Source organism: Humulus lupulus, chromosome 2 (assembly GCF_963169125.1).
Source record: "Humulus lupulus chromosome 2, drHumLupu1.1, whole genome shotgun sequence".
In the NCBI taxonomy this organism is placed as follows: domain Eukaryota; kingdom Viridiplantae; phylum Streptophyta; class Magnoliopsida; order Rosales; family Cannabaceae; genus Humulus; species Humulus lupulus.
In genome coordinates, this window is record NC_084794.1 from 273,484,133 (window position 1) to 273,509,907 (window position 25,775).

Here is a 25,775-nt window from a genome sequence, read left to right on the forward strand (position 1 = left end):
GCCATCCTCCTCCTCGTCATAAGAGGCAGGTGCAGCAGATGGTTCAGGTGCACGCCACCGCTCCATGATGGCCTTAGGAAACAGTGGAAAAAGCTCAGGGCCCAGAAAGATTGACGCTATACATCGTCACACTGGCGTACATAGCCCCAATAGTTGTGCTGCTGGGCCTCCATATGATGCATCATACTCATCATACTCTGCTGAGTGGTGTAAAGCTCCGCGACAGTGGGGTTCGAAGGCGTAGTAGAGCCATGGCTAGACGATGGCGGTGGGGCAGAGGGCGGTGCTTTCTCTCTCGGAATGGAAACAACTTTGGTCACCTTCCTAATTGTATGCGCATCAATGTAATTAGGAGAGTAACGTTGTTCATCATCAGGAGCTAGGGGCACACCCGCGTTGCAACATAAGACAGTGATCAACATGGGAAAAAATAACGGTCCCTTGGTCTTGATAACACCCAAGGCAACGAGCTCCTCGGAAATGAGCTCCCCCACATCAATTGAGAGGCCAGTCAAAATGCTGTAAAGTAGGACGGCGCGATCTTTGCTGACCGAGGTGTCATGAGTGGTGGGTAACATGTTGGTCTTGATAAAATGATTCCACACACGAGTAGAAGTCATCAAGGAAGTGCGGGGTATAGTGTGAGCTCCAAACTTCGGCGAAACATTCCATTGGGTGCCCGAAAAAGTAACTTTGGCCAACATATTGGCAAGTTCTGCCTCACTTTGTTGAGGGGCAACGTCCCCATACTCAGCCGTCTCAATATTGGGCAACCCAAAAACAACATTGATGTCCTGAGGGGCATAACTAACTTGCTTGCCCCAAGCTGTGACTTGTCTCAATTTCTGTGAGACAAAGTTGGCATAGAATTCTTTGATCCAAGGAACAACCGCCTCGCGAGGGGCTGTACAAAAATTAAGCCACCCTCGATTGCTAATCACATTGGTCACATAATCTGGATTTCCATCAGTGGGGAATGCTCTCTCAAACCAAATATCGCGCCCGATAAGTTTTCTGAATTTTTCGGCAGCCCTCGGGGATATAAACTTTGCCACAACAAGTGGTTCATCTATTGCGGGCTTTTTCTTTCTATTTGCTACTTTCTTGCTTCAAGGCATGATGCTCAATAACACACAGTCCAACAACCACAGCTAAGTGTGATGCCCAAAGTGCGGAAACAAGAGTGATATAGTATTTTAGAGGAGCAGGGCACCCTTGTGAAGGCATTGTGTTGTTGTGAAATTTTCGTGACACCCCAATGAAGTGAATACAATGAGCTGCCCAAATCTTGTTCAGGATTAGGCAAGTGAGGGCTGAAACACAGTGAGAGGGCGGTGAATGGGTGTTGGTGTGGGGCCAGAGGTGGTCGTGGGTCGGGTTAGGCTGTAAGCCGTGAGATTGGGTTGGTGGGTCGGGTTGGTGGGTGGTGAGAGCGGGTCGAGGGTGTGGGTTCTGGACGGGGTCGGCTGGGTTAGGATCTGCGGGTTGGTGGGTCGACTTGGTGGGTGGTGAGAGCGGGTTGGGGGTGTGGGTTCTGGACGGGGTCAGCTGGGTTGGCGAGAGTGGGAGGTGGGACGTGAGTTCGTGGCCGCGGGTCGGGGGTGCGTGTTTGGAGCTGGTGGGGGCCGTGGGTGGTGAGATCGATATGGGAGGTGTGACTAGGAATTTGGGTTTGGGCTGAGAATCGAGAGGGGTTTCGGCCGTGAGTTTCTTGGAGGTGGCGACAGGGTCGTGGGCTCGGATCTGTGGGTTTTTGGGTTGCGACGGGTAGGCGAGACTGAGTTGGCTGGGAGGTGCGGCTGACGGGGTGCGTGATGGCTAAGAAATGTGAGGGGTTTCGGCCGTGAGGTTTGGGAGATGGGATGGGATCGTGGTGGCTAGGGTTGACTGAGAGGGCTAGGAGGTGTGGGTGGCGGCTGGGTGTTTACAGAGAAAAGGTGATGATGAAGATGATGGGCTTAGGGTTTCAAAAATGGATTATGGAAAATTTTACTCTGTCTTTTAACAACTTTGTTGCAACAACATAGAACTTAGCTGCAGCAAAGTTAAGTCAGAGAGCATGCTAATTTTGATGTTATAACATCATGGAACTTTGCTGCAGCAAAGTCAAGTCAGAGAGCATGCTAATTTTGATGTTGTAACATCATGGAACTTTGCTGCAACAAAGTCAAGTCAGAGAGCATGCTAATTTTGATGTTGTCTCACCCAAACTTTGTAACCTCTTTTTGATTTCATTTTTTTCTCTTCAACCATAAACACATTTAACCATTAAAAATCAAAATCTCAAAGAAATGTATTATATATATATATATATTTTTCTTTTTTTTTTCCATATATTTATTTTCTTCTCTTTATATATATATTTTTCATATATATATATAAACTTGGGTTGCTTTACAATTAAATCTCAAAGTTCCATAGCAACCCAAGTTTTACATATTCTTCAAGGATCCTCCAAAGAGATTGAGCACTTGTTTCGCTCAATCTTACCTCCCCAATAATGCTTGATCCTTTGGCCATTAACCTTGAATTCCCTCCCGGAGCCTTCCTCATGCAATTCCACCGCTCCATAAGGATACACCTTAACCACCAAGAATGGGCCCGACCATCTTGATTTGAGCTTCCCAGGGAATAGTTTCAAACGTAAGTTAAAGAGCAAAACTCACTGGCCTTCTTCGAACACCCTTGGCTAAATATGCTTGTCATGCCACCTTTTTGCTTTCTCCTTGTAAAGTTTGGCATTTTCATAAGAGAATAAGCACATCTCTTCTAATTCATTTAACTGCAACATTCTCTTTTCTCCTGCAAGTTGCAAATCCATAATTAGTGTTTGAATAGCCCAATAAGCATGGTGCTCAAGTTCGACCGATAAATGGCAAGCTTTACCAAACACCAAATGATATGGTGACATCCCCAATGGTGTCTTGAAAGCTGTTCTATAGGCCCACAATGCATCATCTAACCTTTTGGACCAATCCTTGCGATTGGGATTCACCACTTTCTCAAGGACACCTTTTATCTCTCTATTGGACAACTCATCTTGCCCATTAGTTTGGGGATGGTACGCAGTAGCTACTTTGTGCCTCACATCATATTTTGACAATAAGCTAGCCAACACTTTTTTCACAAAATGGGTATCCTCATCACTAATGATTGCCCTTGGAGTGCCAAAACGAGTGAATACATGCTTATGTAAGAATCGCATGACCACTTTAGAGTCATTGGTGGGATAGGCAGCTGCTTCCACCCATTTTGAAAATAGTCCACAGCTACTAAGATGTACATGTTTCCATAAAATGGAGGAAATGGGCCCATAAAATCTATTTCCCACACATCAAAGAGTTCAACCTCAAGAATATTAGTCAAAGGCATCTCATTCTTTCTAGGAATATTTCCCACCCTTTGACATCTATCACACTTCGTCACAAAAGCATGAGCATCCTTAAATAATGAAGGCCAAAATAAACCACATTGAAGTACCTTGGATGCGGTACGATTTCCACCAAAGTGCCCTCCATAAGGTGAAGAGTGGAAATGGCGTAAAATGTCCTCCATTTCTTGCTCCGGAACACACCTTCTAATCATTTGATCGGCACCTTGCTTGAACAAATAAGGCTTCTCCCAAAAATAGTGCCTCACGCCATGCAAAAACTTCTTCTTTTGTTGGCTTGTCAGATCTGGAGGCAACAATCCACTAACCAAGTAATTAGCAAAATCTGCAAACTAAGGAACAACATGAGATTGGTTGACCTCAAACAATTGCTCATCCGGAAATGTCCACTAACCAAGTAATTAGCAAAATCTGCAAACCAAGGAACAACATTAGATTGGTTGACCTCAAATAATTGCTCATCCGGAAATGTCTCCTTGATGGGCACTAGAACATTTGATCCTTTTTCACCTTCCACTCTTGACAAATGATCCGCTACTTGATTCTCGACTCCCTTCCTATCTTGAATTTCCACATTAAACTCTTGAAGCAAAAGTACCCATCTAATTAAACGAGGCTTGGCATCCTTTTTCTCAATCAAGTACTTTATAGCAGAGTGATCTGTGTATACTATCACCTTGGTGCCCACCAAATACGCATGAAACTTGTCAAAGGCAAAGACAATAACCAAGAGTTCATTTTCCGTCACTGTATAATTAAGTTGAGCACCTGTCAAAGTGTGGCTAGCATAATGAATGGAGTGAAATATCTTGTTTCTTTGCTGCCCCATAACAACTCCCACTGCATAGTCACTAGCGTCGCACATTAATTCAAAAGGCAAGTCCCAGTCTGGAGCTACAATAATTGGTGCTGAAATCAATCTCTCTTTCAACTCTTCAAAGGTTTTCAAACATGCTTCATCAAAGTAGAATGGCACCTCTTTCTCCAATAAGTTGCAAAGAGGTTTAGAGACTTTGGAGAAATCTTTTATGAATCGCCTATAGAACCCGGCATGCCCAAGAAAACTTCTAATATGCTTCACCGAAGTAGGAGGAGGGAGCTTCTCAATAACTTCAATCTTAGCCTTGTCAACTTCAATTCATTGCCTTGATATCTTGTGGCCCAAACAATACATTCCTTAACCATAAAATGACATTTTTCCCAATTAAGAACAAGGTTTGTTTCTTCACATCTTTGCAAAACCTTGGCCAAGTTGCTTAAGCAATCATCGTATGAATCACCGAAAACAGAGAAGTCATCCATGAATACCTCTAGAAACTGCTCCACCATGTCAGTGAAAATAGCCATCACACATCTCTGAAATGTGGCAGGAGCGTTACATAGACCAAAAGGCATCCTTCGGAATGCGAAAGTACCATAGGGACAAGTGAAAGTGGTATTGTGCTGATCCTCTGGAGCGATTGCAATCTGATTGTAACCAGAGTATCCATCTAGAAAACAATAGTACTCTCTCCCTGCAAGTTTGTCTAACATCTGATCAATGAAGGGAAGAGGGAAGTGATCCTTTCAAGTTGCCTTGTTCAGTTTTCTGTAGTCCATGCAAATTCTCCATCCTGTCACGGTTCTAGTGGGTATCAGCTCATTGCCTTCATTTTCCACCACTGTAATCCCACCTTTCTTTGGCACACACTGGACAGGACTGACCCATGAGCTGTCAGAGATGGGATAAATAATACCTACATCAAGCCACTAGATAATCTCCTTTTTCACCACTTCTTTCATGATAGGATTTAGCCTCCTTTGCCCTTCAATAGTCCCTTTTTCATTGTTTTCTATCATAATCTTGTGCATGCATAGAGAAGGACTAATACCCTTTATGTCTGCAATGGTCCACCCAATGACCTTCTTGAACTTCCTCAATACATCAAGCAACTTTTCTTCTTGTTCCATACTTAACTCAGCTGAAACAATCACAGGTAAGGTAGAAGACTTACCCAAATAGGCATACCTTAAGTGTGAGGGTAAAGATTTTAGTTCCAACCCCAGAGACTCCTCCACTGATGGTTTAGGGGATGTGAAAGACCTCGAAGAAAGCTCCAAAGATTCAAAATGCTTTCTTGTATGCAATCCTTGTGAACTAGCTTCTAACCAAGCCAAGTATTCATCCTCATCCTCTACATGTGAATCAAACATCAAGAGTCTCTATAGAGGATCATCAAAATTGTTTTCTAACTCCTTTGAAGCCAACCACTGAAACCACAGAACACTCTTCGACCTCATCTAGAAATCTCATAGCCTTGAAAACATTGAAAGTCACCTGCTCATCTTGAACCCTCATAGTAAGTTCACCCTTTTGCACATTAATCAAAGCTCTACCAGTAGCTAGAAAAGGCCTCCATAAAATGATTGGTTCCTCCCTGCCTGCCTCATAATCCAACACAATGAAATCAACTGGAAAAATGAACTTATAAACTTTTACCAAGACATCCTCAATCTTCCCATCTGGATAAGCAAGAGATTTATCTGCAAGCTGTAGAGTCACTGTGGTAGGTCGGACTTCACCAATCCCCAATTGTCTATACATAGACATAGGCATCAAATTTATACTAACACCCAAGTCACATAATGCCATTCCACAATAAGAATTACCAATGGTGCATGGAATGGGGAAACTCCTAGGAACTTTCATCTTTGGTGGCAGCTTGTGTTTGCAAGAATGAGCAACATTACTTGGTAAGAGCCATTGTCTCAAATTATCCTAACCTTCTCTTCCTTGTAAGAATATCTTTCATGAATTTCACATAGTTAGGCATTTGTTCAAGTGCCTCTACAAGTGGGATGTTGATATGCAACTGCTTCAACAGATCTAGAAACTTCTTAAATTAAGAATCCAACTTTTGCTTTTGAAAACGTTGAGGAAATGGAGGTGGCTTCTTTGAAATTGAGCTTGTTGGTTGGCAATGCTGCGGCATCCCTGCATCATTTTGGGCAGAGGCAGATTTTTGTGCTCTAGGAAGTTCAGCATCTTTTTGAAATTCCTCATTTATTTGGATTGAAGAGGGCTTACCCTCATGCCCAGAATCGATCTTATCCTTCTCCAACTCCTTTCCACTCCTCAAAGTGACCGCTTTACAATGTTCCTTCCCCACATTCCTTGGATTCTCGGTATCACTTGGCAGTGTACCGCGGGGTCTATTTCTAAGCTCATTAGTTAGTTGCCCAACTTGGTTTTCTAAGTTCCTCAATGAAGCTGCTTGACTTTGAATCATGGCTTCATTCTTCACTATATACTCCTTCAACATGTTCTCAAGAGAGCTAGATTGCGTTGTTTGTTTTTGTGGCCTTTGTTGTGGTGCTTGTGGGGGGGGTAATCTGGTGGGAAATGTGGTCTCGAAGGCGTAGAAGGATTTCTAGGGCCAGCTCCTTGATTACTCCATGAAAAATTGGGATGTTGCCTCCATGATGTGTTGTAGGAATTAGAATAAGGGCCATTCCTATTTTGGTTCCCCATGTAACACACAGTTGCTGGATTGGAAGGACAGTTGTCAAAAGTATGACCCTCACCACATTACACACAAGAAATGCTCTCCATTTGCCCCATTTATGTCCCCATGGGCTGCCCCATTGATTGATTCATCCCCATATTCATTGTCTTGAGCATATTAGAAATAGAGGACACTTGGGCTGCCAAAGAAGTGATGGCATCTACATCATGAATACCGGCCACCTTTCTACCTGTAGACAATCTAGAAGTGGGCCACTGATAGTTGTTGTTGGATATTCTCTCAAGGATTTCATATGCCTCATTATAGGACTTAGCAAGAAGAGCCTCGTTCCCTGAAGCATCAACCACCATTCTAGTATGAGCATTGAGACCGTTATAGAAGGTCTCCATCTGGATGCAATGTGGAATACCATGGTGAGGGCATTTGCGCAACAACTCCTTAAACCTCTCCCATGCCTCATATAAAGATTCTTCATCAAGTTGTTGAAATGAAGTAATCTCATTGTAGAGCTTGTCATTTTTCGTGGGAGGAAAATACTTCATCAGAAACCGCTCAGCCAACTCTTGCCATATACTCACAGAATCAGATGGCAAAGAGTTTAACCAAGCTCTAGCTCTGTCTCTCAAGGAGTATGGGAATAACTTTAGTCTCAGTGCATCCTCTGTCACTCCGGGCAGCTTGAAAGAGTCACTCACTTCAATGAACAAGCGAAGGTAAAGGCGAGGATCCTCTGTTGGCATCCCGCTAAACTGGCCCACAGTTTAAAGCATCTAGAACATGACTGGCTTCAAATCAAACTGTGTTGCCTGAATTTCTGGTCTAATGATGCCCGAATTGAGCTCATTGAAGAGGGGGAGAGCATATTGCCTGATAGCACGATCTTTGTCATTAGCCACAATAACTGCATTTTGCCCATTATTGGCAGCTACTCCCCCTTGAGCTACTCGATCTTGAGCAACTCCTGCTAGATTTACTGGTGGATCATGAGCGACTCCTGATAGATTTGCTGCCCTCTGGGCAGCTCCCTGTTGAGCCCCTTGCTCAGCATCCATCACTACTACTTCCCTTTTTGACTTTTGTATTCTTCACCTTCTTCTAAAGGTATGCTCAATTTCTAGATCAATGGGAAGTAGTTCAGGGTCTTGATTCTCGTTCATACACTGTATAAACATGAAATTGCACGAGAATCACCCAAGTTAGCACAAAAGAAAAAAATTTAAACCAAATTGCAAGATAATTAACTTTGCAATAATTGACTTTAAGCAATCCCCGGCAACGTCGCCAAAAACTTGTTGCGGATTTTCCTAAGTGTGTGCAAGTGTACACAATCATTAAACAAGTAGTATAATGAAAGTAATTTTTATCATCTCCTCAAGGATTTCCAAAAAATTATTGTGAAAATCAACATCAAACAATTGGGGGTACAATTAAATATATATTTTTTATAATTTAATCAATTGAACTAAAGAACAAAAAGAACTAAACAAGAGAATTAAAATAGGTCTTTGACAATAAAGCTAGAAAATGACAAATTGTGATTAATATTGTGATAAAAGTTAGGCATATCAAATCCCCCTAATTTGCAATTTTGCCCCTGATGTTGCAACAAAGTTCATAGCAAAGTTCTCTTGTAATTAGGATTTCCAATTTAATGCACATGTCATTTTTCCAAATGCTCATGTTAAAGTTCCATCAATTAAATTCACATATTCCTATGCTAATTTTGATTTCAAGAACATAATTCCAAGCATCAATCCTTCAAGTTTGCAAGGTGAATAAAATATCCCTAAGTTATTCACTAATCAATAACAAAATTATCAACATGCATCAATCAAGCATTTCCACTAATTTTAACCCTTCTGGAATTAAAACTAGCTTGTCTCTCACCTAAGTTGATCATTCTCAAGCAAGAAATTTGCACAATAAAAATAGCTCAATTGAACAAGAGAAAATTTTCATAAAACATTCAACACTTTGGGGTTGATTACAAATTAGGGTTCATCAATATCCCTAACACAACAATTTAGTTCATAGTCAAATTACCTAAATCATTACAATAAATACTCAACATTGTCTTAAGAGTTCAAGAAGGAAAGAAACAAAAGGGGAATAAAATTATAAGAGAGTAGAGTTTAGAAAGACAAGCCAAATTGATAGAGATATTCTATTCTTTGTCTTCTAACTCTTCTTCTTCTTCTTCTAGCTTCCTTCTCCTATGTTTTTCCCATTCTCTTCTTGATGATTTCAGCTCAAAAATGCAGAAAAACTCTTCAATGGAGCATGGGCGGTTGGTTCTCTTTCTTGGAGAAGAAGCACATCTCTTTTTTGGGCTCACAAAGGATATAAACCCTCCCTTTCTCTCTCTACACGTGGGGGACCACATCCTTTGCCTTTTCAGAATTTTGCAGCTCCTTTCCACCTCATCCTCCCACTAATCAAGTCTCTCCACCTCATTTAAGTACATGCCAAGTGTGCAGACTTTATGGTGCTGGCTGCCCACACTTTGCTGCAGCAAAGTTGACTGATGTTGCAACAAGTGCCAGAATTTCAGCTCTAATATGATTTCCTTACACATGCTTCACTAAGCTTTCCAAGCACCCTCTCGCTATGCCTTTAAAATAGATACCACATTTTTTAGAACATAATTCCATTATTTTCCACAAGAGTTATCATTAATTAAAACAAAATACACAAACAAAGTTAAGAGACAAAATGACTAAAACCACACAATAATAACACAAACACTCTCACTTAAATTTTTAAGCCCAAAAACTCAATTAATAACTCTAAAATATAGAAGTTATCAATAGGCAACATGTCGCTTGTTGTAGACAGTGTGGCCTTTAAGGTCGCGCACGACGTGAGGGGAGGCAACGCGTCGCCACTTGGCCTGATCAACTTTCTCAAAGTTAACCTTAAATAACTCCAAATGTTCTAAAAGTTTTTGGGATGCTTAAATACCTCAGAGTACCATTTTAGACCAAAAAAATTAATTTTTAAATGCCTACAATAAAAAGTCAAATTTCACATCACCATTATGTGAAATGGTTAAGTATTTTGCAATACTTTGTGTAGAACACTTAACCTTATATTTAACCAATCATAACACTAATTACTAATATTGCTAGTTAAATTTTATTTTGATTTGATAACCAATTTTTAATTTTTACTTACTACGTGTTTTTAAGTATGGTTAGCAATCTTAATATATGGTTACTTATGATTTTAGCTCTTAAGTAGTTATGGGTTATTAATGCCATCTTAATATATGGTTACTTGTGATTTTAGTTCTTAAGTAGTTATGGGTAAGGCTAATAGTTTTTTGCTCTATTAAACATCATTAGGGTATTTTAGTAATATTAGCAATTGGTTATTGAACCTACTATTATTTACATAATGCACATGATTTTATATATTTTTGTTAGAAATATTAGTATTTGGGTAGTGCACCAATATTTTTTTTAAAATTATTTAAATTTTTGTGATTTATTTTATTTAAATGTTAAGTGTGATGAATTGTTTTATTTAAGTGTTGTTATTTTATTTAGTTGATTGTTTGTTTTATTTGATTGTTTATTATTTTATTTAATTGTTAGAATTGTTTGGTATAATCTTTTGAATTTAAATTTGTTAATTGTTTGTTTGGTTAATTAATTTAATAAGTGAATAGTGTGTAACATGTGTTATTTTACTATTAGTGTTACATTTTAAATAAATGTGACAATTGAGGTAATTATGTGAGTTATGATTGAATGCACTAAGGTGCATGGTAGATAGTGATGCACTCTAGTGTTTTAGTGTGTGCTAGTACATGGTAATAAGGTGCACATGTGTGGATTTTCTGCACATTTTATAATTGCCATTTATGATATTTTTGGGTAGTTTATTTTAATAAGTAGGGAATTAAAGAAAAATAAAATAAAAATAAAGAAAATGGCATGTAGTGTGGACGTGTATGTGTAGTGGGAAAAGAATGGTTTATTCCATTTATTTTCTTGATTCAATTAAATTAAAATTAGAAGACCATGTTTATTTTTAGTAAGGATGTGATCATCTTTTTATTCTTTGCCATTTAAAGATAAAAACAATTATACAAAAATTAAGAGAAAATATGGAGAGAATAGGAAACTTACCTTTTCTTTTTATTAAGCCATTATGAGAGAATAAGGATAAAGGGGAAATGAAAGAGGGGAAGAGCCATTTGCTCTTGTGGCTGCCGAAATTAGAGAGAGAGAGAGAGAGAGAGAGAGAGAGAGAGAGAGAGTGGCGTGTAGAGAGAGAGGGAGAAGAAGAAAGAAAGAAAGAAGAAGAAGGTGAAGAGGAACCCATCTTAGAGTATGTTTTCTTGTTTTTCTTGTTTGTCTAATCTCTTTTTATTGATTATATGTTATTGACTTTGTTTATTTGTTGTGTGTGTTTGGGTTCTTTCTCCTCCTCATGGTGGTTTTCAAATAAAAAAACCCTAGGCTTGAACAAGGGTGTGAAGTTTGGGTGTTGATCTTATTGTGTTCTTGATTTTACAATCAAGAGAGGTAATGGTCTTTCTTAGCCTATATATTGGTTTTGATGGGTTTGTCTTTGAGGCTTTTGATGGTGATGCTAATGGTTGATTATTGTAGGATTGATTATTATGATTTGTATATTTTGAGAATATGATTTGTTTAAAAAAGGGTTCATGGGTATGATTGAGAGAATGGATTTGATAGGGTTTATAATGAGGAGATATGTTATGTTTATATTGCTATGGTTATCTTTTTAATCTTTGATTTATGTAAATGGTAAATGATGATTTTAGAAATATGATAAGAATTATGTTAGAGTTTTTGTAAAGGCATGTTCATGAGATATGGTGTTATGAATTTATGTATGCTATTGCCATGGTTATTGTTGTTGGATTTCATGTGTAGATTCAATGGAATAGAAAATTGGTTTTATAAGACTTCATGTGAATATGTTAGTAATATTAGAATCATGTATATAATAAGAGTATGATGAGATTTTGGACATGTATGATTTTATGTGAAATTTTTGGGATAAAAGATGAGTTTCATGAGAAATTAAGCTTGCTGATTTTTGCAAATAATTGGGTAAAAGTTTGATTTAAAAATGATTTACATGCATAAGTAATATCCTTGATGTTATGTAAATTTTATGGAATTGAAATGGGATTTTAAGTCCCATTAAAATGATATTTAACTCAAATAATTATCTACAGAATTTTTATTGATTTTTGAGAAAATATGAGCTTTTAAATTGAATATGGTGATTTTTAATGATAAAAATAGTTGCTGGAATTTTTGTAAGAAAATATGAAGTGAGTTTTACTAAAATGAATTTGATGAGTTTTTGGAATAAATTATTTTTCCTAAGTTATGGTAATATTGAAAAATGGTATTTTTAATGGTATGAATGCATATTTTGATAAGTTATGATTTTTCCTTTGTTTTGATTGAGAAAAATATTTAGATTCTATTTATTTGTGATTTTTGAAGAAAATAAATGGTGGCTGAAAGTTTGTTTTAAAAAGGTTAAAAAAATTGTTATTTAATTGTCACATATAGATTTTGTTACATAAAACTAAGTCTTAAATAATTTAAAGAAAAATGTATTTTCCACACATAAAAATATATTTTTCTCACCTCATTTATGTAACACAATGATAAAATTTATTTTTCTAAAGAAACATATTAAAAATAGGCATTTTAATTAAATCCAAGCTTTTTGGTTAATTCTTTGTAATTTGAGATTAATGAATGAAATTTGTCACATATTTTATTTTTGAGCTAAAATAAAATAATTTTATAAAATAAAATAATGTTTTGAGAAATTTAATCAACTTAGAAATTTTAAGAAAAATAAAGCATGTAATAAGTCTATTGATTTTAAAACAATAAAAGTAAGAAGTGTAGAATTATCGTTTTTGAAAACGTCTCTATTACGCAATGTTCCCACGTATGCATGTTACATGCAACTCCACTTTTACGTCCAAAATTATGTTTATTATTCAACTATGTGGTTTTTATAAAACGATCATGCTAGCAAAATGAGTAAAATGAGCATTATTATTTTCATGGCTTTATGCGTAGTTAAGAATAATTGCATGTTATGTGTAACGGTTATTATGTGTGCATGACCCATGCACACGTGAGTTGTGTGGAAGGGCAAAATAGTAATTTTATGAACCTAAGAAATATTATTTTGATTATGATATAGGCTCGTTGAAAGATTGTGAAATTTCTTAGCTTGAACTTGAGGTAAGGAAGTTAGATAGATTCTGTGATTTTATGCTATGAATGGTAAGACTGTTGTATGAATAAATTGTTATGAGTTATGAATGCCATAACGTGATGATATGTTGAATGTGATATGTGTATGGATGTTAGATACATCAAACCAGTTACGATGTTAGATACATCAAACAGATTACGATGTTAGATACATCAAACAGATTACGATGTCAGATACATCGAACGAGTTACTAAGGACATTGAGACGTAACTCCTAGGGCGGACGCGCCGAGGTTATTCAAGGACCAGTGATCTCCTGTTTACCTCATAGGGTGACATGGACAACTAGCGATCCATGCTCATCATGTATGCTGTATGTTTGTGATATGATGATATGTTACGATTATGTTGTGATATGATGATATGTTACGATTATGTTATGATATGATGATATGTTACGATTATGTTTTGATATGCCATGATGTTTTAAATGAACGTTAGTATTTGTATTTGTTGTATTCTTACTTGTTTATTTGTTTGTACTTCTTTACTGGGCTTTTAGCTCACCCCCTTACTTTCTTTCCAGGTAGCAAATATGATTTCTTTATGGCACGCGTGGTGACGTGAGGAGTTCTATCATCATGGGGTGTATGGCGTGGGGTAATCCTATGGACGGAAAAACGATCAACGTAGAATGCCATTTAAATTATGTTTTGTTTTTAAGAGACTTTCCTAAATTATCAGTGGGACTCAGTTATTTAATTTTTGGTTTCTTTGAACTTTGCATAAAAATCTATGTTTTATTTTAAAACTTATGGCGCCAACTTGCATGGTTTTAAACAAGTCCCCCTGAGACTTTGATATGTTATGCGAATGTTTTGTAAGTATTAGTCTAGGGCGTTCGTTGCAATTTGCTTACTATTTTTACAAATTCTAGGTAGCTTTGGATTACTGAAACTGCGATTATTTGTTGATTTTAATGGAATAGTTCCTCAATGGTTCTAGGTTATCAGTAGAAATGTTGTTCTTGGTTTAGTAACTAATTATATTCAAATTATCGAAAATATTGATAATTAGTTACCATTATGTTATTGGTTTATTATTCAATTGTTATCATATTTTGAGGGTTTTTTCTTTCTTTCTAGTTTAGTAACTAATTATTAATTTTTTCAGTATCTCAATGGCTATAAGATTATTATTTATCAATTACTATTATGTTACTAGTTTATTGTTTGGTTACGATGAGTTCAAGTCGAGATTTGTTTGCGCAACTATGCCGAAGCCTGGAAACTCAAAAAATATGATTGTGATAAAATTGATTATGATGTTGCACAAATATTAATTTCGCAAATTGTTTGTAGGAGATAAAAATAAATATATGAGTTTATCATTATCCTTTTTACAATTTTAAATATATTTTTTTGAAATATTAAATAATTTTGATTTATCGATTGAATGTTTTTTAATTAAAAAATTAAAAAAATGGGTACTAAAAAATATAATATAAAACTTTAATAGAATAACTAACTATTTTTTTTTTATAAAAAACATAATTAAAATTATTTTATGAAATATTCGCATATTTTAGAAAAGTAATTAATTTTTTTGATGCATATACATATGAAATTTTACAGTGAATGACTAGGTCCAGAAAAGCATCTAAAAAAAAACTATATATTTTTTTTCTTCACTACACCTACAGCAGGTTTTATCTACAATAATACTTAGTCGGAAATAATTACAAAAATAAGGTTAATTTAATTACCAACTTTTAAAAATTTAACTTTGTCTATACCAATATGTTAAGTTAAGCTTTCTTTCCGATAACATATCCCACAAAATGTAGAGGCTAAATCACCCAAAAGGTGGATATTTGCCAGCCAAATGCGCAAAATGAAGGAGGAAGTTTGGAGGCCGTCTTATTTTCTTCCTTAGTTTGGGTTTTTAAAAACTACCCCTTAAAAATCATTTAAGGAACCAATTAGTTATTTTAAAAAATATTTTTTACACAATTTTCAGCAACCAAACAACATAATGAGTTGCCAAAAAAAGTTGTTATGTTCTATTTAAAAGTTACCAAAAAGTTTCTTATTTTATTTAGAAGTTACCAAATAGTATCTTAAACAACCTCTCATTTATAGGTTTCTAAAATAATCTTTTTTATGGTTGTTTAGTATACAATATGATAATTTTTAAATTTAAAATAAAAATACACTTTGGAGTAACTTATGGAATTTACATTTAAATTATAGTTACTTTTGGTTAACTAAATAGAAAAAGTAACAATTCATAACAAAAATACACGTTTTAATGACTCATTGATTTTTTGTTTGAACTATAGGTAAACTTTTTTTTAACCAAATAGAAAAGTAACTAAAAAGTTACCTTTGAATCATAACACAAAACCGGCCTCTTCATATCATCTAATCGGGCGATGGTTAGATAAATTACTAAAACGTTATTTTGACTGGTGCGCATGTTGCCACCAGTAACTTTTGGTAACTAGCTTGTTGGTGGACGGGAAATCATGGTGATTGGCGCACTAACTGTTCCGGTGAGCTGTGGTCGACATCTAGGTTCGACAAGAAATGGTGTGGAGAAAAAGTGTTGAAAAAGATATGATATTTTGGTTGTAAAAACTGAAAACTGGTATTTATGTAAATAAATTTTGGGTTTGTATTTTTCTAAAGAATATAAATTTTACAAGTCCAAATGTAATTGTTTCAAAAAAACTATAATGGCCCAATATGGTGTTGCTCAACCGAATGGAAGCTTGAAGTTTGGGCTAAATATTGGCAGCCCACTAAGACTTTACACTTCTTGTTAATTTTTAGGGATCTTTCTAAAAGTATGAGATTTTAAAAATTATTATTTAAAAATACGGTATTGTCATAAATTTAACTTTTAAAAATTAATAACTATTACCGTTTTTCCAAAATACTATTAAGAAATACTACAACTTAAATGTGAAAAAAAAAACTATAGCTTAATTATAAACTTAACTATTTATGTGGGAAATAAAAAGTCGTATATTTAAAAATTAAGAAAAAAAGTCATAAAACATTAGCGATTCAAAATTTCCATAATAACAATTCTAGGGAGAAAAAACCCATACCATATAATTTCCTCTAATGTTTAAGGACTGGCATTTCATTTTGTTAGGAATTTTCAAAAGGAAAAAAAAAAAAATCCCCCCATAAACTTTTAAATGATCAAGAAAGTCGTTACTTATTGCTTTTTATTTTTCGTAGTGGTTTCAAAACATGTAATGGTAAAAACTGATCAGGACTCAAGATTGTTTGAATGAAAAAAAAATTGCATTTATTAATTTCAAAACAGTGCGTAACGACTATTGTTTACAATTTTCTTAGTAAAAAGTTCATACAAATATTATTGAAACTAATAGAGTAAACGACGGTTAAAATACATAATATTTTTAAAATGTTGTACATTTATACTTATTTTTTTTTTGTAGTAAATATACTCAATGTCTTCAAAATGTTATATTTTTATACTAATTTTTTTTTCTTCGCGGTAAATATACTTAATGTTTTTAAAATGATGCACTTTTATACCTATTTTTTAAATTTATTTTGAGAAATAATAAGAAAGTGAAGGAAAAATATAAGATTTTAGTTATTTTTAAAATTTTAAATTATTTTCATTGTCAAAATAATAAAAAAGATTAAGATTAGTAAAGCTAATCAAAATAATTAAACTAATATTTTCTTTTACTTTTTTTTTTAAAAAACTTATATTTTAAATTGATGAAAATATATGAGTTTTTGAATATTTTAAATCATTTTTATTAATTTTAATAAAACATTTATCAATGTTTAATTTAAAATAGTTATTTTGGGAAAGAATAAGAACGAGAAAATAATTTAAAATTTAAAAAATAATTAAAATCCTATATTTTTCATTTTTTTATTATTTATAAAAATAATAAAAAATAGGTATAAAAGTGTAACATTTTAAAAAATATTGAATATATTTACCGCAAAAAAAAAAATTTGGGTATAAAAGTGCACATTTTGAAGACATTGAGTATATTTAGATGCAATTTACTCAAACTAATACTACCCAATAGATTATTTCTTCCTCATTACGCTGTTGTACATATTATTTCATAGGCAAAATTTACGAAGAAAACAAAAGTAATTAGTTAAAATTGTATTATAGACTAATTAATTTTAGAATAAATGATATTTTGTATCATTCGAACTATTACTACTATCAAATTGTGCCCAAATATTTTTTAGTGTTAAAAATTCTACTAGAATTAATGCCTTAAAAGCATGTAAATACATTTTATTGATTTAAATAAAAGTACAATTTTATTATGTTTGAATATTATAATTAATGTTTGAATCAATTATATAATAATATCAAGAAAATTCTTTATTCATTCATGAGAATATGATATTGTATTACGTGAGAATTAAGATCATATATGTTACACCCAGATTTCGAGCATGGGAATTATGATCTCGAAATCTAAGCTCGTTAGGTGTAAGCTCGAAATAAGCATAGCCATCATTTGATCCAACAGTCAGAGATAGTTTCATCGTGGGTGACAACCAAGCTTATAAGTTGGACTCGCAACTCATGATAGCAAGGGTTCAACACTTGTATAAGTTTCCTGATGCCTCTCTTGCCCACATACAAGATGGTTCGAGCTCGAGAAGTGTAAGCTCGAAGGTGATGGCTTCGTCAATGGCTACTTGTAGGGAGCATAAGCGAAGCAAGATGATGAGCTCGTGATAGAAAAATGGTCTTGAAGGCGTAATGAACCCCGTATCTAAGCTAGTCGATTACATGTGAACGTATTTATTGTTGTAAAATCCCTATGTTTAAGGGATATGATGTAATTAGTTAATTAATCCCACATTCTATGGGATATTATCATGAACGTAGCAAACAAAGCATTAATGGGCATTATATTGTTTGATTCACAGAATATCTTCCCGAAATATGTGGGAATGAATTATGAAACCTTCTCTATAAATAGATAAGGAAACTCCATTTGTAGGGGACCGAAAAACTGATTTCTTGAGAGAAAACTCTGGGCAATTATTTATTGAAAGTTTCAAGAAGACTCCCAAGTGCTAATAACACAGACTCGTGGACTAGGCATATTTTAATTGCTGAACCACGTAAAAAGATCCTGTTTTCATCCTTTCTAATTCATTTCCTTTGGTATATTATTGTTTAATTGCTCTCATTTCTTAAGTTGACGAAAAACAGCGTCAACAGTTTGGTGCTTTTATTGAGAGCCATTAAACAGTGCGTGAGTCTGTTTAGTCAGAGAGCCTCTCGGATTAGCAATGGCTGCGAATGATCCCAATATACCTGAGGAGGAAATTCTTGATGAAGACGAATACCTCGAACGGCCTGGAAAGCAGCCTATGGTGGATTCCGATCCCGACGAGAGGAGTGATTCGTCTAACTCCCAGGGACCACCTGCTCCCAGGGTCGACGAGGATATGTACTACAATCCCGAGAGATATGTTCCAATCATGGAACTCGAGAATCGCCAACTGCGCAATCAGTTGGCAGAAGCTACAAAACACAGTAAAAAGCTAGCCAAACTAGCTGCTGAAGCACAGGCGGCTCCCCGAGACACTCAGGCCCCGCCTCCGTGAGACACTCAGGTCCCACCTCGTAGGCCTAGGGGGCGCCCTCGTAAGAACGCAGCCACCGGGAGGGCGGAACAAGCTCTGCCACCAGCATCCCATCCTGTTCCACTGAGACCCCGGAGAAGTAACCGGGCTGAAGGTGCTGCCAACCCGACTGCAGAGGCACAAACAGGAATAGGGAATAACCGAACCCCCTCAGTGGCTCGGACCCCAAATCCTAGTGCCACGTAGAAAGTACCGGTACCTGATCGGGCAAATTCGGGACCATCTAGGCCCCAAAATGGAAGGCAGCTACCTTTGCCAATAAGGCACTCGCCATCACCTATAAGGCATCCCTCTCCAGTCCAGAAGGTTCCACGACCTGTCCACCAAGATAGGGATAGGCGAGCTAGACGTAGACATGGAAATGAAGAAGCTGCTCGAGAGCGTAGGGCTCCTCAGCCTATGAGGAGCCAAATGTCACGGTCTCAAACTCTTGAGACAAGGAGACCGACAGGAAACCCATCTCGTAATAATTGAGCAACGAGCTATGTCAGCGAAAGCTCGGATTACACTAGGTTCGTGAGTATATATAACATGGAGCCAAGAAATGCCGGGAATCGAGGAGATCACCCGGATCTACGGGAACATTTAAACCATAATCGGGGGTGTGATAATCCCCTGAACCCAGATCTACTAGATCATCTGAATGGTCGCAAGCAGCCGATTTACAATCTTGCACCAAGACAGGGAACTGGAGTTGTTATCAACGATAACCAGCCCCCTCAGGTCCAGGCCAGGCCTCCTGTAGATCCAGTCCAAGAGAGGATTGAACAGTTGGAGAGAGCATTCAGGCTCTTACAAAACGAGTGTAGCTGGGAAAGGGATGAAGAGTTCGATGAAGAACTCGAGTTGTTTGCCCCGCATATCTCTAACACTCCCTTCCCTCAAGGGCTTAGGATTCCTCATGTCCCGCCATTTGACGGAAATTCCGACCCCTACTACCATATGAGTATATTCAACACAATTAATTGAGCCAGCAATGTGGGCTACGAGCTTAGATGTATGTTGTTCCCAGCCACTCTCACGGGACCAGCAAAAAACTGGTTCGAGAAGTTCAAAAGACATTCGAATGCATCTTGGGATCAATTTTTGAGAGATTTCAAGAAACAATTTAAAGCCATGGTTGGCATTAGGCTCGAGGCTTCGACCTTAACCAATGTCTGACAGTAGCCAAACGAGTCACTAAAAGGTTACCTCACAAGGTTTAACCTAGAAGTTGCTCGAGCTCGAGATGTCGATGATAGTGGTCATTTAATGGCCGTTTGAGTTGGAATAATGCCTGGAAGTCCTCTCTGGGAAGACTTGCAAAGGAAACTTGTCAGGTCCTTAACCGAGTTCAATCGAAGAGCTCAGAGGTTTGTTAATGTAGAGGAGGCGAGGTCATCATTGAATATGACCTCTCAGCCCATAACTACAACAACAAATGTAAACTCTGCCTCGACTTCGGCGGACCCCACAACTTCAAAACCCCCCGGGGACAACCCTTCAAAGAGAAAGAAAAATGAAGGGAATAACCTCGAGGCGGATGGGGGAAAGAAGAAGAAAGGGGAAAGATACTTCTCCGTATACAAAGTGTATACCGAGCTCAATGAGTCTCAGGAGAAAATCTACTTGGCTAATGAAAACCAGGTCCCTTTCAGACAACCCGATCCCATGAGGAACCAAAAGGCGAAAATAGATTCTAGCAAATACTGTAGATTCCACAGAGATATCGGACAGACAACCGATGAGTGTAGACAATTAAAAGATGAGATCGAAGGATTGATCTCAAGGGGATATTTCAGGCAGTATGTAAGAAATCGAAACCCCAATGAGGCTTCCTCCAGCCAGAGGGCAACAACTGCACCACCTGCCCAGAACAGTAACTCCCGAGCTCGGGAGGATGATCGATCCCCACCGATTGATGGAGAAGATGTCATAACCATCTCGGGGGGACCCCATATCATAGGATCGGGCAAGAATGCTCAGAAAAGATATGTTAATGAGTTAAAGATTGGTGATGGTTCTCCCTACGAACCCGAACCTAGAGCTCCGAAACAACAAAGGGTTGAAACTCAACCCATAACTTTTACTGAAGAGGTCGCATCTCATGTTTAGTTTCCTCATAATTACCCCCTAGTCATCACCCTTCAGCTCACAAACAAGAGGGTACACTGAGTCCTAATTGATAACGGGAGCTTGGTGAATATCCTCTATAAAACCACTTTAGAAAAGATGGGACTTGCACTTCGCGACCTAAAAGCCTGTGCAACCACGTTGTACGACTTTTCAGGAGAAGGGATTGCCTGTATGGGATCCATCGAACTCCCTGTGACCTTGGGAGACTACCCAGTCTCTGTAACCAAGATGATGGAGTTCGTTGTAGTGGATCTTCCATCGGCCTATAACGTACTGCTCGGGAGACCCGCCCTAGTAGGGTTGGGGGCAGTTTCGTCTGTTAGGCACTTGGCCATCAAGTTCCCGACTTCTGGTGGCATCGGGGCTTTGAAAGAGGACCAGTTGGCGGGAAGGGAATGCTACAACAGTTCCATTAGGGGAAAGAAACAAACAAGTGCACAAAGCACTTGTCATAATTCAGAATGAGGACGGGACGATCTTTGAAATAGATGAAGAAATTGACCCTAGAGTAGAGGAAATGGCTGACCTCGAGCTGCTGGAAGAGCTCAAAGAGGTCAAGCTCGAAGAAGTCGATCCCCCAAAGACTGTGAAGGTGGGGAAAAACCTTTTTGAAAAAGCGAAGTAGCAATTAATTTGCTTCTTAAAGAAAAACCAGGATGTTTTCGCATGGTCACATTCAGACATGGTAGGGATAAGTCCAAATGTGATAAGCCATGCACTCAATATTGACAAGAGCTTCCCCCTGAAGCAACAAAAATGGAGACTCCTGGGCAATGATAGAAAGAAATCCCTAAAGGAAGAGGTCGACAAGTTAAAAGCAAATAAGTTCATACGAGATGCTTTCGATCTTGATTGGATCGCCAACCCAGTATTGTTTCTAAAACCCAACGGAACGTGGCAAACCTGGATCGACTACTTCAACCTCAACAAGGCATGCCCCAAGGATTGTTTTCCCCTACCTCGAATCGATCAGCTCGTAGATGCCACAGCTGGGCACGGTCTTATGTCATTCATGGATGCTTATTTCAGATATAACTAGATCGCCATGCACGCACCGGACCAAGAGCATACGAGCTTTGTAATTGATAAAGGGCTGTATTGTTACAATGTCATGCCTTTCAGGCTTAAAAATGTTGGAGCAACGTACCAAAGACACGTGAACAGAATGTTCTCCGAGCAGATAGGTAATAACATGGAAGTTTATGTTGATGACATGTTAGTCAAATCTAAACATAACCATAACCATGTGGACGACCTCGAAGAATGCTTTGCTATATTACAGAAGTACAACATGAAACTCAACCCCCAAAAATGCTCTTTCGGAGTATCTTCGGGGAAGTTTTTGGGCTTTATAGTAAACGCACGAGGAATAGAGGTTAACCCGAACAAGATCCAGGCATTAATTGATATGCCCTCGCCTTGAAAGCATAAAGATGTCTATAGTTTAACTGGACGTATGGCGGCATTAAGTAGGTTTGTTTCTAAATCTACAGACCGTTGTCTTCCATTCTTCAACCTTTAAAGAAGCACCTCACGGAACCACCGATCTTGTCAAAACCTATCACAGGAGAAGTCTTATACTTGTATCTCGTTACAACCAAGCACGCCATTAGTGTTGTGCTCGTCCGAGAAGACAAGAAGATACAAAAACCAGTGTACTATGTCAGCAAAAGGTTACTGGGGGCAGAATCGAGATATCCTTTAATGGAAAAGCTAGTCCTCGGCCTGATCCATTCATCTCGAAAGCTCCGACCTTACTTCCAAGCACACCCCATCCATGTTTTGACTGACCAACCACTGCGACAAGTCCTGTCCAAAATAGAGGCCTCAGGCAGATTGTTAAAATGGGCTGTTGAACTCGGACAGTTCAAGATCACTTACCATCCGAGAATGACCATAAAGGGGCAGGCCCTAGCAGACTTCATCGTGGAATGTACAGGAATATTCGATGACGAAGTTATAACCCCAGCCCGCGAGCTGTGGAAACTTTACGTCGATGGATCTTCCAACGAAAATGGATCGGGGGCAGGAATCATATTGATCACTCCAGTAGGAAATCAATTTCACTCCACCTTGAGGTTCAGCTTCGAAGCATCTAATAACGAGGCTGAGTACGAAGATTTATTGGTAGAACTCCGAATAGCCAAGGAACTCAAGGCCAAAGAAATACACTGCTACAGTGATTCGCAGTTAGTGGTCAACCAAATTCTAGGGGAATATCAAGTTCGTGGCATAAGGATGGCTGTGTATTTAGAAAAAGCTAAGGCTGTACTTGAACATTTTGAGTTCTATGCCATAGAGCAGGTTCCCCGAGAACAAAACTCAAATGCGGACGCCTTGGCCAGGCTCGCCACATCCAACGAGGCCGACACACTAAATGTAGTACCAATAGAGTTCCTGTCGACCCCCAGTATCTGCGAGCCTGAAAAAGAAGACGTATGCATGATTGACTCTGAACCAACCTGGATGACCCCAATAGTTGATTACCTCGAAATTGGCCTTCTCCCAACAGAATAGAACAAGGCTCGAAAATTAATGTATCAGATTCTGAGATACACTATTATGGAGGGAAGGTTATATCAGAGAGGATATTCTATGCCATTAATCCGATGTGTGACTTGTAGAGTCCCAGAATTTACTTAGCTAGTTAGATAATAGTAGTAGTAGTAATAGCTAGTATTGGTTATAGTATGTTCATTACTGTGGATTTTGGTTCAAGCCGGGACTTAGTTGGAAACTCCTAGCAATACTTATGGATTTTATAAGTTTAACCTATAGTTTAAGAATATTAATTATAACATAAGGTTTGATTAATATTGCTGGTTATTAATATGATGATTATTATAACCTAAGGTTTAGATAGAGCCAATAGGATTATGACACTTGTCATATGCATGATTATTAAGGAGTCATTATTTTAATAAGAGAAATATAAGACTTAGTCTTCACCAGAATCTGTTAGGAGCATGATATTTATTTAGATATTTAGATATTTAGACTCACAATTTTATTTATTTGTGATTTAGATATTTTATTTATTTGTGGATTAGGTTATTTAGATAATTAAATAGATCTTTTTTTTTTTTCGTAACTTTAGGGTACTGTAACTTCCGACCTATTTTTGACCCAGTTAAGTTATGAATTTCGAAAAATAGTATTTCTAAAAAGTTGTAGATAATTTAATTATCTTTCTAACGGTATAAATATATTCTAAATCGGAGTCCTACAGCTCCAGATATATTGATTTTACTGTAGGTCAGTTTAGAGTTACGGGATTTAGAAAGTTAGAAGATTTTTATTCCTTAGGATTCTATTTTAAATTTAAATTTAAATTTGGAATATAAATAGGACCTACCACCAAGTCTTTTCATTCATTCTTCAAGCATTGATCAGAGCCTTCTAGATGCTAGTGAGACTATAGAGTGATAAACACTTGGGTTGGGGTTATAAGCTTTGTCATTCTAAGCTTATTAGACACTTGGGAAGTAAGGTTCATAGAGTGTATTTCGGTTTCGAGGTGTAGTTCGGTCATAGCAATTTCAAAGGTATTCCCATTCTTAGTTCCTTTTCTGTATTGTTTCATTAGTTCTTATAGTTTTTTTCTCTACTCAATTCCTAACCCAATCTTCTCTATTCTTGGTTAGGCATCTAAGTTCTTCGAACTTGAGATTTCTTGTTGGTAAGTATCTTTTCGATGGTTTAGTTCATTCCTCTTCATCTCTTTCTTTTAGTATACTCACCCTTCCATTTATGGTTTTTAGGAGTGTTCCAAAGTCCCAAAACTGTTCTCATATCCCGGTATTTTTGGTAAGGAAAATATGATAGTTTTATATGCTTATATGTTATGTTGATATGTTATGATAAGTTATGCTATAGTATGTTATGTTTTCTTATGTTTCATGGTTATGATTTACCCTACCTCAGATATTAGACAGGGGACGTAGATGGGTTATCATAAACCTACCATGTGATCTAACCTACCTCAAATATTAGACAGGGGACGTAGATGGTTTATCACATGTCATAATGGCCATTATTAGTATAGTCTTATATAGTATATGTTATGATATGTTTTTAGCATATGTTATGATATGATTTTATGTGTATGTTTATGTGTTTAGTAGTTTTTCCTTGCTGGGCATTAGGCTCATTCCTTTATGTTTATATGTGCAGGAAAATAGTTATGGCGGCGGAAAGATTCTTGGCAGCTTGAGGATGTGTATTGAGGCAGGATGGAATCGGTGGATTGCGCGTTCGATTCGAGGATGAAGTTTTTAAGTCTTTTAGTTATGATTTCTATGTATTATTTTTTTCCGCACTTAATTTTGTAACCAATTTATTTAAGTTATGTTTTGTTTTCAAAACAATGGGATCCCATATCCTAAATGAATATTTATGTATTTAACCTTTACTTTACAGTTTTTAAATAAAGTTATGGTTATTTCATTTGTACGTTTTCTTAAGATTAGTATAGTAGTCATTAATGGTCCAAAGTCTAGAATAGTTGGGTCGTTACATGACTCCACCCGAGGCAAAGAAAATACTAGAAGAAATTCATGAAGGATTTTGTGGAGACCACACTAGGGGGCATAGTCTATCAAAGAAAATTATAAGACAAGGATACTTCTGGCCCACTGTCAAAGTAGATGCATTCGAATATGTCAAGAAATGTGATAAATGCCAGCGATTCGCTACAATTCCGCGAGCTCTACCATCCGAGCTAACCCTGATGACCTCCCCATGGCCATTTGCGGGTTGGGGAATCGATCTCATAGGTTCGTCATCGACTGGTAAATGTGGAGTAAGATATGCTGTGGTCGCAGTTAATTACTTTACAAAATGGACTGAGGCT

General features: G+C 37.1%; 1 non-coding gene across 1 annotated transcript; it reads left to right on the top strand.

Annotated features, from left to right (window-relative positions):
- The first annotated feature begins 7,302 nt into the window (after positions 1-7,302).
- On the top strand, positions 7,303-7,409 carry LOC133820443 (small nucleolar RNA R71). Its single transcript, XR_009886852.1, has one exon. It is a non-coding gene; the product is annotated as a small nucleolar RNA R71 (small nucleolar RNA).
- Positions 7,410-25,775: the final 18,366 nt, after the last annotated feature.